Below are 14387 nucleotides of genomic sequence, written 5' to 3'. Positions count from 1 at the left end.
CGGTTGCCGAGGCAGCATGGGGAAGCTAAGGCGCACAAGTCCCATCAATCGCCACGCGTCGACCGAGGCCGCAGGCGGTTGGGGCCCGCGGCGCTCCGCACTTGCCCTTTGGCTTCGGCTCGAAGCCAAGTTCGGGCGCGCCTTGGGCCCGGGGGCTACCGTCGGTGTCCTGGGAATGGGGGTGCCCAGACTTGCCTGCCTGCAGCCCACGGCGTGGCTCCACCAAAGGCCCGGTACGGCCCAGCTTCGGCAGCTACTACTTAAGACCCTCGCGAGGGGCCAAGCCTTGTGGGGCGGACGACACCAAGGCCTCCCTGGGGGCGGCCTCACTAGGCTGGCTCCCGAGGAGCGGAGATATCTATGCAGGGGGCACCTCGCGAGGTTCACATGACGTGAGCTGTGACGACCAAGGCCAGGCGGGCTCCAGCGGGCGCAGTGTACCAGTTTCCTCTTTGGTGCTAAAGAGGCAAGCGCAGATGAGGAGTCTCGAGGCATCAGGCAAAGGTTTCCATATCGGTGCAACAAGACCAAGACCAGCAGGACAGCAGGACGGAGGTCATCGCGGAGCCCACAGCAGCGTCACCACCAGAGCCTTTGGCAGGCGAAGACCGCTTTTGTCAGGATAGCTTGTACTAGTTGTCTCCCTTCAAAATTGGCCGTTGTGGGATCCCTTCCCGCCTACATTTGGGAAGAGGACCAGGGCCTCTATAAATAGGACTAGCCACCACCGTAGGAGAAGACGGATCTGGGATCGGACACATTCCATCCTCACACCCATAGGCTCATCGAGCTCAAGAACACCTCTCCTCCTGAGGCTGTTCATCCACTGTACTAGTTCATCCTTAGCCCTCGAGGCAATCCACCACCACACTGGAGTAGGGTATTACACCACACGGTGGCCCGAACCAGTATAAACCTCTATGTCTCGTGTTCTTTGGGTTCGTGGAGCTAGGCCGTGGAATCGTTGGGTAGGCTGGCTGGGGAGAAAGAGTCCTTCGTGCACACCCCAGAGTTCGAACCTCTCAAGGGTCTGCGGAGCCCGGAATCCGACAAGCAGAGGTCTGGCAGACTTGGCTAAGAGAAGGTTCCTGGCTGAAACATCCATTGAGGATAAACTTGATTTCATTGCACTTCTTGAAACGGGTAGAGTTAACTTTACCTCGCAATTCCTCGGAACTTTGGCTGGAGGAATTGATTTTGACTGGCACTATTTACCCCCTAGAGGAAGATCCGGTGGGATTCTTCTGGGGGTAAAGTGAGAAACACTTGAGGTGTTAAATGTAGAGTGAGGGGATTATGCAGTTAAGTTTCGGGTAAGGTCGAAATTGGATGGATTTCGATGGGCTCTTGTGGCGGTGTATGGCGCAGCCGAACCCAAATTTAAGCCTGATTTCTTAGCCGATCTGGTTAGAATATGTGGAGATGTGAGGTTACCGATCTTAGTGGGAGGGGATTTTAATATCATTAGGAGGAAAGAAGAGAAGAATGGTCATTTATGTTCAATATGATCACTGAGAGTCCTAATCTGAGAGAGATTGAACTCACGGGTTGGCAGTTTACATGGGCAAATTCGTTACCGACTCTTACTTATGAGAAGCTAGACAGAGTGCTTGCAAGTGTAGATTGGGAACAGAAATACCCACTGGTATCGGTGCACACGATGCAGAGGGCAATCTCAGGCCATACACCATTGTTGGTGGACTCGGGTGAAGCAACACATATTGGCAATACAAATATTTTTCTTTCGAGCTTAGTTGGTTTGAAAAATATTTTTTTTAGAGATTGTTGCAAGAGAATGGGCTAAGCCTGTTACGGGCGGATCCAGCATGGAGCGCTGGCAAAATAAGATTAGACATCTGAGACAATTTCGGAGGGGTTGGGCCAGAAATGAGAGCAGGATTTATAAACAAGAAAAGAACGGCTTATCTAGTCGATTCATGCTCTAGACTTGAGAGCGGAAACGAATCTGCTACACGAGATAGAACAGGCCACAAAGTCCGAAGTAGAGTTGAAATTGCGTGCTCTTCTTCGAGAAGAAGAAAAGAAGTGGGCCTTGCGCGCTAAAGTTCTCAAGGTCGTCCAAGGGGAGGATAATACTCAATTTTTTCATATGATTGCAAATGGCAAACATAGGAAAAAGAAAATCATCCAGCTTGAGCAAGATGAAGGAACAGTGGTGGGACACAAGAATCTCAAAATGTACATCTCCAATTATTACAAGCAACTATTTGGGCCTTCGGTAGATAACATGGTGTCCCTAGATGAACTTGTAGTGGGGGACGTACCTCAGCTCAGATCAGATGAGAATGAGATTTTATCTGCACCTTATACTGAGAAAGAGGTTTTCGAGGCGATCTCTCATATGAAGCCAAATAAAGCACCGGGACCAGATGGGTTTCACGCGGAATTCTATAAGAGATGTTGGCATATTGTGAACAATGACCTAATGCCTATGTTTCATGATTTCTTTAATGGCCATCTACAACTCTTTCATTTCAACTTTGGCACCATAACGTTGTTACCAAAGAAAGAGGAAGCAATTCGAATAGAGCAATTCAGGCCAATATGTCTTTTGAATGTGAGTTTCAAGATTTTTACGGAAGTGGCCACTAATAGATTGACATGGATTGCCCATTCGGTGGTGCAACCTAGTCAGACTGCTTTCATGCCTAGAAGACATATCCTAGAAGGGGTTGTTGTCTTGCATGAAACTTTACATGAAATCCATTCGAAGAAATTAGACGGGGTTATCTTCAAGGTGGATTTCGAGAAGGCATATGATAAGGTCAAATGGCCATTCCTTCAGCAAGCATGCATATGAAGGGTTTTAATGGGGCATGGAGGGATCAGGTGGATTCTTTTGTCCAAAAAGGTAGTGTCGGGATTAAGGTGAACGATGACATTCGTCATTATTTCCAGACGCATAAAGGACTAAGACAAGGTGACCCGATGTCCCCTATTCTCTTCAACATTGTGGCAGACATGTTGACGGCGCTCATAGGTCGGGCCAAGAAAAAAGGCCTGGTAGGTGGTCTTGTCCCACATTTGGTGGATGGGGGCGTTTCTATCCTACAGTATGTTGACGACACAATCATATTCATGGAGCATGACCTTGCAAAAGCGAGAAATATGAAACTAGTATTGTGCCTGTTTTAACAATTGTCAAGTCTAAAGATTAATTTCCACAAGAGTGAATTATTTTGCTTTGGTAGGGCCAAGAGGAACAAGATAACTATAGACAATTGTTCGTTTGTGAACTGGGATCACTACCTTTCAATTATCTAGGCATTCCAATTCACCATCGAAAATTAACCAATAAAGAGTGGAAACGTATCAAAGATCGATTTGAAAAAAACTAAGCTGCTGGAACGGTAAGCTTATGTCTTATGGAGGGCGGCTAGTGCTGATTAATTCAGTACTGACCAGTATGCCGATGTTCCTTCTATCTTACTTTGAGGTACCGAAAGGGGTAAGAAAGAGACTAGACTTCTATCGATCTCGTTTTTCTGGCAGTCAGGCGAGGTTAAGACAAAATATCGCTTGGCAAGATGGGATATTATTTGTCGACCCGAAGACCGGGGGGTCTCGGGATTAAGAACCTCGAGACTAAAAATAAATGCCTGTTGAGCAAATGGCTGTATAGGTTATCTCAGAAATCGAAAGGCATGTGGGCACAAATTCTACGGAATAAATACCTGCACTCTAAAACTCTGGCTCAGGTTATCGTAAGACCTACTGATTCACCATTTTGGAAGGGGCTCATGAGAACAAAAGAGACTTTCTTCCATAGGGTGAAAATCATTGTTGGGGACGGAACGACAACAAGGTTTTTGGAGGATACTTGGCTAGGCGAGGCACCGCTAGCCCCCCAGTACCCTACCCTGTATAATATTGTACAACGTAAGGAGGATTATGTGGCAACAGTATTACAGACGGTACCTTTGAATATCTAGTTCCGGCGGGCTTTAGTAGGGGAACGATGGAACTCCTAGCTACACTTGGTGCGGAGGTTGATACGTTCAACTCTCAGACCAAGCAGACGCCGTAAACTGAAAGTTAACGGGGAATGGAATGTTTTCGGTTAAATCTATGTACTTAGACCTCACTAACTCTGGCCCAATCCCAAGATTGATACACATTTGGAAAGCTAAGATTCCCTTGCGCATCAAAATTTTCATGTGGTTTGTGCACAAGCAGGTCATCCTTACCAAAGATAACTTACTAAAGCGACGATGAGTCGGTAGTTCACGATGTTGTTTTTGTGTTCATGACGAAACAATCCAACATTTATTCATTGATTGCCCCGTAAAGTTACTTTGGCGATCAATTCATATAGCCTTTAAAATAACCCCTCCATCTAGCATAGATGTGTTGTTTGGGACATGGCTAAATGGAGTACAATTGGACATTGCGTCAAATATTCGATTGGAATATGCGCACTTCTTTGGGCTATATGGAACTGGAGGAACGATATGATTTTTAACAGGCTATATATTCTAAACTTCTTGCAGGTTATTTTTAGAGCTACGGCATGGATCCGTATGTGGTTGCTACTCACTCCTACGGTCTCCAGGGAGCATTTAGCTACTGGGTGCAACCGATGGGAGGTGGTAGCACGGGCTATTTTCAACCGGTTTTGATGACGGTCGCATAATAGGATAGGTCCTTGATGTCCACTTCGTCCAGCCGGTTGTGGCTTTGCTTTATTTTATTAGCCTATATTATTTTGTGCTCCCTCTGTGAGCTGTATTTCAGATACCATACTTTGTGTTTGCTGAATTTTTTTCAATAATATGGCTGCATGCATCTTTCGGATGCAGAGGCCGGGGGAAATCCTCCTTTCCAAAAAACAACAACAATTGGATGTCACTAACCTCGGTCAATTCGTTGGCATTGCATCATATGCATATGTCATTCGCCTATCAAATACGCTAGGTTGTGGTCTATCTGAAACAAAGCGAAACTGTCCTGCTATTTGCGACTTGTGTGGCATTGTTGATGCACGCTCCTACTCGGCCTCCACTTTGCTCTAGCTTCGTGTTGTTCTTTTTAGCAGCACCAATCATCAAACCCAGGAAATCTTTCTGTTCCGTGTCTCCGAACTGGTCTGCTCCGGGCTCATTCATCATATACTAGATTGGCACCGCGCCTTGGCGCGAGGGTGCCAGTCCAACCGACATGGGCAAACAGCCGAAGATCAAATCGCATGATGCATTAGTAGGAAGGCAAGTTTAGCACATGTAATAGAACAACTGATTTTCTGGTTCATGGAAAAGAACAAACATTTCAGGAGCGTAACATCATCGAGTTCAACAAAGTCATGAGATTATAAAAACTAACCGGCCGCAGAAGTAAGGCAACATCAAGTTCAATGCAGCCATGATATTACAAAATCTAATTAGTTGAATTAAGTTCAGTAGTACAAGTAGAAATATTAGAGAGCAAAATCCAACACAGTGGCAGTGGATGCGCTAAAACTACGAAGCCATAGTTAGGCGTACTGATAGATAGCTCTGGTTCAACTACCGCCATGAGTGCCATTCCATATGAATCTGGTGTGAATAGTTCGTAATATAGATGACCACATGATGGTTTTGTATAGAAAATACACTTGTGATTTCCTTCTAAAGCGTATGGACAGGACAGTGAGCAATAATTTCCCCTTATAATCTTGAAGGCGAGATCCTTATGAGTATATGTTATTCTTTTATTCCCGCCGCCTTGACAAAATCTGCCCAATTGGTACTGTGGCCCTCTTCTCTGTAGGAAAATATTCCAGAGCAGACATGGAAATGAGCTCCGGATGGAAAATAATTAGTGTATTTATGGGTGACATTGGCAAACATGACTTCATCTCTTAATCATGAAATACAAAAACTTTCTTGATCTGGTTATAAAACACAATTTATCAAGAAGAGTACGCCTAGCTTTCAATTTGAGACCTCTTGAGCATATATATTAGCGGCATTAGTATGAGAATTCCACATCTTTAGGAATTGCAATGACGGTGATGCCTACAGCACATGAACTAAATTATAGTGGTAGAATAGGATCAGTGTATTTCTGTTAATAAGGAGACTATTTCTGTTAAATGTGATAAATACTTGTTGTTAATAAATAACAGTCCTCATACTCGAAAAGAATTCTAATGTCTTCCACTAAAATTATCACTAAGGCTAGGTTGAGATACAAATTTTGAAGTACACGATACAACAGAAATACAAAACATGATATGAACCACTAATTTCTGATATCGGTGGAAGACACTAATTTAGAAGATACGAGCTAAAACACATTCACTTCTCGTTGATATAATATGCTAAGGCATAACATCTAAAACTATTACGAGGGCAAAAATATTTAACGGCTCCAAAAATGAATAACAAAGAGAGCATTACTTTCCACATACCACAAAAGAAGAGCATTACTTTGCCAGACCACACAAACACACATCTTGTGATATGGTTTGGTTACCTAATCATCACCGGATGCCTGGAAAAAGATTCCTGACCGTGACACCTTTTGGAGCCTTTTCATATTGTGACAACTCTTGTAGGGGACTAACAACCAACCGGAAGATAAAACCAACATAACCACCTGCAGACAACACGTACATAACATGGATAACTGGGACCATATTGGTGATTGAGAGGAAGTGTACATAAATAGAAGACATATTTTATCACTAAGTTGCATTAAACTGTTTAGCAAAACAAAAATACATTTTGGGGCATATCCATATCGAACTCGACAGGGACAGAAGTAGTATTCCAAGTGTAGAAATATGGGGCACAGCATATCTTTTTGGTGCTCGGCTGAAAAGTGCATTGAGACCAGCCAGAAAAGGGGAAAGCAAAGCAAGGGGTGGAATAAGCAGTACGGCAATGAAAGCTCCATCAGATATCCAGTAGTACTGTACAAACATAAGCAAGGTACTAGTAAAATCACCCAAAAGTATAGAATACAAATAAGCAACTACAATGTTTCTGAAATGCCAAAGCAAGGTCACAGTTAAGATAAATAGGTAACAATCATTGTCATGTACATCATCAACACTTATGTGCTTGTAGAAAGGGTCCAATGGTTGCTTACCACATAACCAATAGGCCTGCAATTTTGCAAGAGCAACGACATTGGGAATAAATAATCTGTTTTGCTGTCCAGTGACTTCATTGTTTCTTCGTTTATGACCCCAGCAGTCACTCCACCTGTCAATCACTCTTTAGCTTGCGCAAGGCTGATCATGAATTGCCTGCTTGGAATCCAACAGTGGAACTACAAAATTCTTCCTGTAGAATTAGAAACACAATGGTCATTTAGAAGCATAGAAATGTTGCTGTAAAACATGTTATTCTAGTCGGCGTTTATTTTCATACCTTGAGCACTCACCCAATTCTGGGGCATGGACATGATGGTGATGAGTCGTGTAGAAGTTTCCGATCACTCCCACAATACTACCTAGCTTGTAATAACCAGAAGCAGAGGCCTGTATTTCGACAAAATAGTGGTTAATGGATGGACATATTACGGTGCTAGCAGACACCATATTTTTTCAGTTTGACATAAAAGCACATTTCCAGTTCACCATGAAGCAAATTAAGGTATGCCTTGCTGCCACGCAACGATATTTCTTGTGCTTTCTCACGAAGCCATTGCCTTATTATAAGTGTTTTTTATTTTCTTTTTTCTCAAATCCCTACAAAAGAACAGATAACCGAGGATATCCTCTGAAACTTAAAATGGGACCATATATATTCCGTAATCAAGACTTCTGGACGGATGCTAGGTATGTATTAGTTTGGTTTGGTTTCATCTCAAAGATTCAGCGCAACAGACCCTGCTGTTACCTCATGAATAAGCTGAATATTTCTGCTGCTAGCGAGTAACAGCCTAACATGTCATGTATTTTGTCTATCTAATTTACCGCAGAGCGGCGACTGCTTTGATGTGCACTACATCCTCGATGTCCACCGTGTGTTGTGCCTCTGGTGCGCCCACCAACGTGGTAGCTGTGTCCACTGCCGCTAGCTCTGCTTACTCTGTATCCTACGTCAACCGCCTTGCTATCTTCCGCTCGGGAACTGCTCAACATCGTAATTTGGTGGTTGAGAACATGCCTCTTTCGCCTTGTCAGCCTCCATGCCCTTAAGTGCTGCGCTGGCAGCACCATATGTTCATCTCCCTCCAAGGGCAGAAATGAACATGGCAGCATCATAATTAATTAATACTAATAAGATGGATTAATGTTAAAAATATGAATGGGGAAGTAGCTCAAATGATAACTGAAACTCCAGATCATTCATATATCCCTCTAAACCTTCGTAACTGAAACAAAATCTGTCTAAAATCGGTAACTACATGAATGGTTCACGGAGCTTGTATCCCTATAATAAGGATATAAAACATCTTAGTGCAATACTCTCTCAAAAATAGAATAACTTAGTTCAATAAAGCAAACATCTTATTTCTGAAACCTGCGAAGTTATAAAGAGAGTTGAAAAGATTACTAATTTGAATATGAGCTCTACAATTTAGAAGGAGAAGAAAATGGAAAAGAAAGAATGAGACATGAATGCTCCTATGAACACAGGTTATATATATATGTGAAAATCAATAATCTCTATTTTAGAAACACCACTCCTAACTGGAGCATAAAACATGACAGTAGAAGCATGAGCCTCCAATGCTTCTGAATTTTCTTTTAAACTCTACTACTAAGTTTTTTAGTCTACTGTGATCATCACTTTGATCGATATACACACATCGACTTCTTAAAGAATAGAACTGGACAACTGCCATGCCATCCAACATCACTATGACAATTAAGGTGCGGCTCTACATTTTTTGTTGACAGAAATACAAAAGGAATGAAACATAAAAGGCCGTATGGCCACAATAAAGCATACCAGAGGAATAACTTTGCATACCTAGTCCATATGGTAATGATAGATCCACACATTGATTCTTCATCGCCGCTTGGTCGCTGTACAATCTGTGGACACCGCTCGCCAGCTTCTACTCAAATCCTCTAATGCCCTGCAACCAAATATGTTAACTCTCCAACTGTCAGAGTCGCTGCCTCCTCCACTAAAATGAGTAGTGTTGTTGTGTACAAAAAATATTAATTTCAAAAGGGAGAATATAGTGAAATCAAAGCTTCTCTAAATTGTGATGTCAATAATCTGTTGTGGGAGACAGTCTATAAATATCACACTGAAGACCGTCTGTGATGAAGTTTCTCTTAAATGTTATTTTCCATGGAAGTGAACATATAATTCCTAGGATAGAGAGATATGATGAGATTCTCGAAGAACACAGTGATAGAAGCACCAAACCCGCCACTAAATATGCCAGTTCAGCATGCAAAACAAACCGAATGATAACCTCGGAAGGACAAAAAAAACAGGCCAATAAACTTGGGATACAAAAAACAGGTCAACAAACTTGGAAGGAGACCTGTCATGATGCAGGCATAAATATCTCTCAGTAGTGAAGTCTTGTTGCTATTTTATACGATAACAACACATAACCTATCAGATTTCCTTATCGGTAAATGTCTGTTTTTATAGTTAATTTTGAACTCAGCTTGATCAGAACAGATATTGCATTTGTTACTCCTTTTGTAATAGCTTATTTGGTGGCAGAAATTAAAAGTAATCCTGGCAGAGCCTCTACACCATCTTAGTCACCCAAGAAACTGCATATATCTAAAAGTACATAAAAGTAACCATATGTAGAATACATGTTTACCTTCTCCAAAGTCTGACCTTAACTTTTACTGATTGTCACTTTCCTGTAGTGTGAAGGGCCATTTAGAAACAGAAGAATTGAGCATTATCCATGGTAATTGGCACACATACACACGTTGTTCTTCGTTATTTCTTGTCGCAATCTCTGCATTGTAAACCGGTTCACCTACACATTAGAAATACATCCCCTGGAAAGTCAATATCAAGCGTTAAGATTCTAAAATGCAAACACAAACAGTATCAGTAGATGCATATTGTCATAAATACCATCCTGACCCAAAAGTTATAAAGCACAAATTGTCAGCTCAATTTGTCATAATCCATATCATAGATTAATATGAAGAAAAACTAGAAGAAAAGATGCAACAATCTGAATAGCTGAGTGAGTATTTGACAACTGAAGAATATAAGATATGGCAGGGATCTCCATCTTGTCAACTCCATGGAGAAGAGCAGGCGTCATCAGCACACACAAAAGAAGAAGGAGCCTCTGAAAACTGAAACGAGCATGGGGATGGGGGTGCTGCCTTGCTTACCCGCGCTAGGAGCTCGTCGAGGCGGAGGTACACGACCTCGTCGTTGGCCAAGCTCGGCTGCACCACGCCGGAGCAGACGAACGCGGCCATGGCGAGCGCTCTTCCGTCGAGCTCGACCATGTGAGGGGCGCCGTCGTCGCTGTGGTGGTCGTCCTCGTCCATGGAGGGTGGCTGCTGCTCTGGATCGAACAAACAAGTGAGGGGGTCAGGACAGAATGAAGAAGAAAAGAGCAGAGGAGACGATCTGAATCGAGGTAAGGGGAGGGGATGTTAGGCACACCACCATCAGGGACAGCGGCGGCGCGACGACAGGGGTGTGCGGCGGCGGCGCGACGACAGGGGTGTGCGGCGGCGGCGCGACAGCGCTCATCCTCCTGCCCAGTCCCGATGGGGAGGAGGAGGGAGGTGACCCACGAGCTGGGCGGCAAGAGCTGCTGGTAGCTGGGCTGTCCAGCGGCCACCGCGGCCCCCTCCTGCCGGCGGCGGAGGCGGCACGCCACCCAGAGCAGCGGGAGGAAGACCGCCAGGAACCCCGCGCCACCAAACTCGGGCTGAGCTCCGGGAGGCGAAGGAGATGACGGCGGCGGGGCAGGGAGGCCGGCGCGGGTTAGGGTTTGGAGGGAGAGAGAGAGGCGGGGCGGGAGGGAGAGAGGCGCGGGGGAAGCGCGAGTGCGGGAGGGAGGAGGCGGCTAGGTCATCCCACGGCAGCGGCACCCTTTTTATACCAAGTACGCGAAATGACCGAAATACCCTCGGCGGGGCAGCGAAATTACAGGCGGTGGCACAAACGAGAGGGAACTATTCATTGTAGGAGTGTCTGTTTTCGATCCGGCGGCCCAGATCGTCCGGAAGAGAGATCCGACGGTCAAAATCGCATCAAAAAATCGATCCGACGGCCGAGAGTCACTAAGCTATGAGAACGCTCATGTTCTGCCAACTAACATAGTAGTCTGATTCGCCGTATCCGTGAAGTGACCCCAAAAGAAATTGACCGGAATATATTCCTGGATTTGCGACGGGTGAAAAGGAGTCCACGCAACGAGCATGTCGACGTTGCAAGATGGAGAGATGCCCTTGCTTCATTGCGCCGAAACCAAATGACAACTTATGTCGGACGGGTTGGTAAAACCCTATGAAACCAAGCGTCCATGCACAGTACTCGCTTTCCCGTGTTTATTCCGTACCTGCAAACTGCATACTGCTGTCACTGTGCCTGCCACGAGTATGATGAGATGCACACGTCTTTTTACCCTTTTCATGGTCGCTGCATCTGCGTGTCCGATGTCACCCGCGGCCGCGGTGTCGGCCGGACGAGCAGTCCACGAGAGCAACGAGAGATTTTTACCTGAGGAGAAGAGAATTTCCCGTGCACGAGGCGCTGCGCGCATGCAGAAAGAGCGCTCGCTTTTGCGCCTTTTCCTAGGACGTGAAGCGAGGCTGGAATTGATGGACGTTTCTGCCCAGAGGATCGACAGGCACGCTTTGGTTGTCCCGGTGGGCGCAGTTCACTGAACTAGCTGTTGGTTTCGCGCTAGCTGCGGCTGTTTTTTATCGCAGGCCCTGAGGCTAATGGGCATCTTGCTGATCCATAAATTTGGCCGGGCAGCTGTCCGCGAATACGGATATGGACCCGGCCATTCATCCTTGCTCGGATATATTTTGAATCAAGTGTTAATTAATAGGACGAAATTCATGCAAACACAACAGATTTTCGTATAAAAAGAAAGAAATTCATTACATCACGAACATTTTTCATTAAAAGAGTGGCCGGACCCTAAACCTATCCGACGGCGGCGTCCGGCGTCAACCTTCTTTGTGGAGTATTTCGCATCGGCGACCACGTCCTCCATCTGTCGTCTTTATGAACGGCGGTGAGGTTCAAAAGGTCGACGATGGACGTGGATGGTCCGTCACTGTCGACCTGCCACATACGCCCTCGAAAGTTGCACGGCGGCGTGTTGGACGCACAGCCGGCGGCATTGGAGTCCTCGACTGCCTGCGCCGCCAGCGCGTGTGCGGCTGCGTCCGCGTCCGGCTGCGCCGGCTCTGCGTTGCAAGCGGCGCCTTGAGCACGCGCGGCCTCGTAGAGCGCTCGCTGCTTCGCAACGAAATTCGGGTTCGTCGTGGTCATAGCGGTCACGGCCACCTTGCTTGCACACTCACCGTAGATTTGGCCCTCCGCCAACCGATGCTGCTCGAGGAGGAAGAGGTTGTGCCTCTGCTCCTCCTGCGTCTACTGGAACACCGACATAGGAGTCGGCGCATGCTGCTCCTCTCTACCATGGGGACGTCGTAGTGCGCCTCACCTACTCCAAGGTCAGGCCGGCATGCACCGACGCGGGTTACGTCGCCGTGTCTTCGGCAGAGCCCATAGGGTCGTCGTCGGAGACCTCGGGCGAGCTGGCTGGCATGTCGTGCTTGATCCGCCGGGTGCAGCGGGGCTGTCAGGCGGCCGCAAGGGAGGCCACCTCGTGCTTCTGCTCCAATGACAGGCTCTCCCACATCGCGCTAGAGCTTGCGGTCATGGTGGATGCAGTGCAAGGGAGGAGGATGTGGAGCGGAAGTGTTGTGGTGTGGAGTTTAGTCGGGTGTGGCCGCCTTTAAATAGAGGATTCCAACAAGGCTAAGCATTCGGATGCGTCAATACATGGCGTCGGAGTTGGTTCCTTCACCGGCGAGCCTGCTTAATGGCATCATGCGGACGGACGGGCATTGAACGGGCATGGTAGATATTCGTCCCATCCCATACAGCAAACGTCGCTCCGGCATTGAACAGGTGCGGATACCGAGGACGCAGCACGGGCGGCTCTCTCGGGCGGCACGCCACTTCAATGTTGGCGCTAATGAGACGTCGTGTCCGCTCTGTGCCAGCAGCGGCGCGGAGAGGCCGCTCTACAGAGGAATGAATGAGGGTAGCTGGCGCCAGGCGGGTACGCGCACGAGCAAGGGAGGAGTTTTTTCGGTGGGCCAAGATAGTCAAGAGCGGCGTGGCAGCGGTCCGGACGTCCGCAAAGCCTCCACTTTGTCTCCGGTTTGCAGGAAAAAGCGCGTCCGGACCGGCCTACAGACCGATACAGGAACATGTTGGATGGCAGAACACGTCCGAATCGTGCGATCCGAACATTTGCGAGTGGTTTGAAGGTCCGTGTTGGAGATGCCCTCAAGCTGGAAAGGACGCCGATGTTCAACCGGTGTTTAGGAGATAGATTTTTTACATGCCTTCACGGACTCACTTTTTCGAATGCGCAAAAGTTGTGTATCTTTTCATTAATAGAAGAAGAGTGTTAGCATGGGATTACATATACTCACAAAGCCATGTGCTATAGAGGCATGGTTGGAGTGTTGGAGCAAACAGATCAAAGGGGTTGCTCATCTCCAAAACATAAAAATGGCTAACTCTTGAGAATTATGTTCCTTGTCTCTGTGGCATCGGCCTTGGCCCAAAGGCGCGCCTCGTCCTTGATGATGGTGGTTAATTGAGAGACCGATGGCCGGCCTTCACGGCCTCACTTCACTAGTGATATTTAGTTTTCATGTGATTTTCTAGAGAGGGTCTTAGTTACAAGTGAAGTGCATTAAAAAAAGTAATAAAAATTAACAAATGATCTGATTTTGTTACTAGTGAAGTAGTAATTGACTAGATGGATAACTCGTCAGATAAAAAAAGATTATACCAAACAAGGAGCAATGATCCTAAATGTTACATTAAAGTTCTTTGAAGTCGTCTTCTCTAGCTTCACCTTCTTCGGGCATTCATATATATATTTCGTGCAGAAATCGTGAATGACCACACCTGCACAAGCTGGACTAACAACAAATGTTTGGAAAGTCGAATGAGCCATCCACTCTAGCAGATGAGAACCTTAAGTCATTGAGTGCACTGTGGTCAAGAATGCACCCCTTGTAAGATAAACTACCGTATTGTCGCTTCATCATCGTATTATTATGGAAGAAGATCGAGAACACGAAAGGGAAATAGGAGAATCACCAACCAACCAGAATTGACACAAACATCATCTCCATCACCATCGAGATAGGCCTAAACATCAGACGACAAACCACTAGATCAACTGGGTGATGGTGCGCGAGACCAAAACACCAC

At 46.1% G+C, this 14387-nt stretch overlaps 1 long non-coding RNA gene across 1 annotated transcript; it reads right to left on the bottom strand.

Moving 5' to 3' along the window:
* Window positions 1-5686: 5686 nt before the first annotated feature.
* On the bottom strand, window positions 5687-7221 carry LOC123099971 (uncharacterized). Its single transcript, XR_006448318.1, has 3 exons — window positions 7093-7221; window positions 6410-6597; window positions 5687-5760 (listed from the first exon to the last, which is right to left on the bottom strand). It is a non-coding gene; the product is annotated as an uncharacterized lncRNA (long non-coding RNA).
* Between the last annotated feature and the right edge of the window lie 7166 nt (window positions 7222-14387).

This window comes from Triticum aestivum, chromosome 4D (genome assembly GCF_018294505.1).
Source record: "Triticum aestivum cultivar Chinese Spring chromosome 4D, IWGSC CS RefSeq v2.1, whole genome shotgun sequence".
Lineage (NCBI taxonomy): Eukaryota > Viridiplantae > Streptophyta > Magnoliopsida > Poales > Poaceae > Triticum > Triticum aestivum.
The sequence above is the reverse complement of the archived record's forward strand: the minus strand, read 5'-3'. Positions and strand labels throughout refer to the sequence as shown.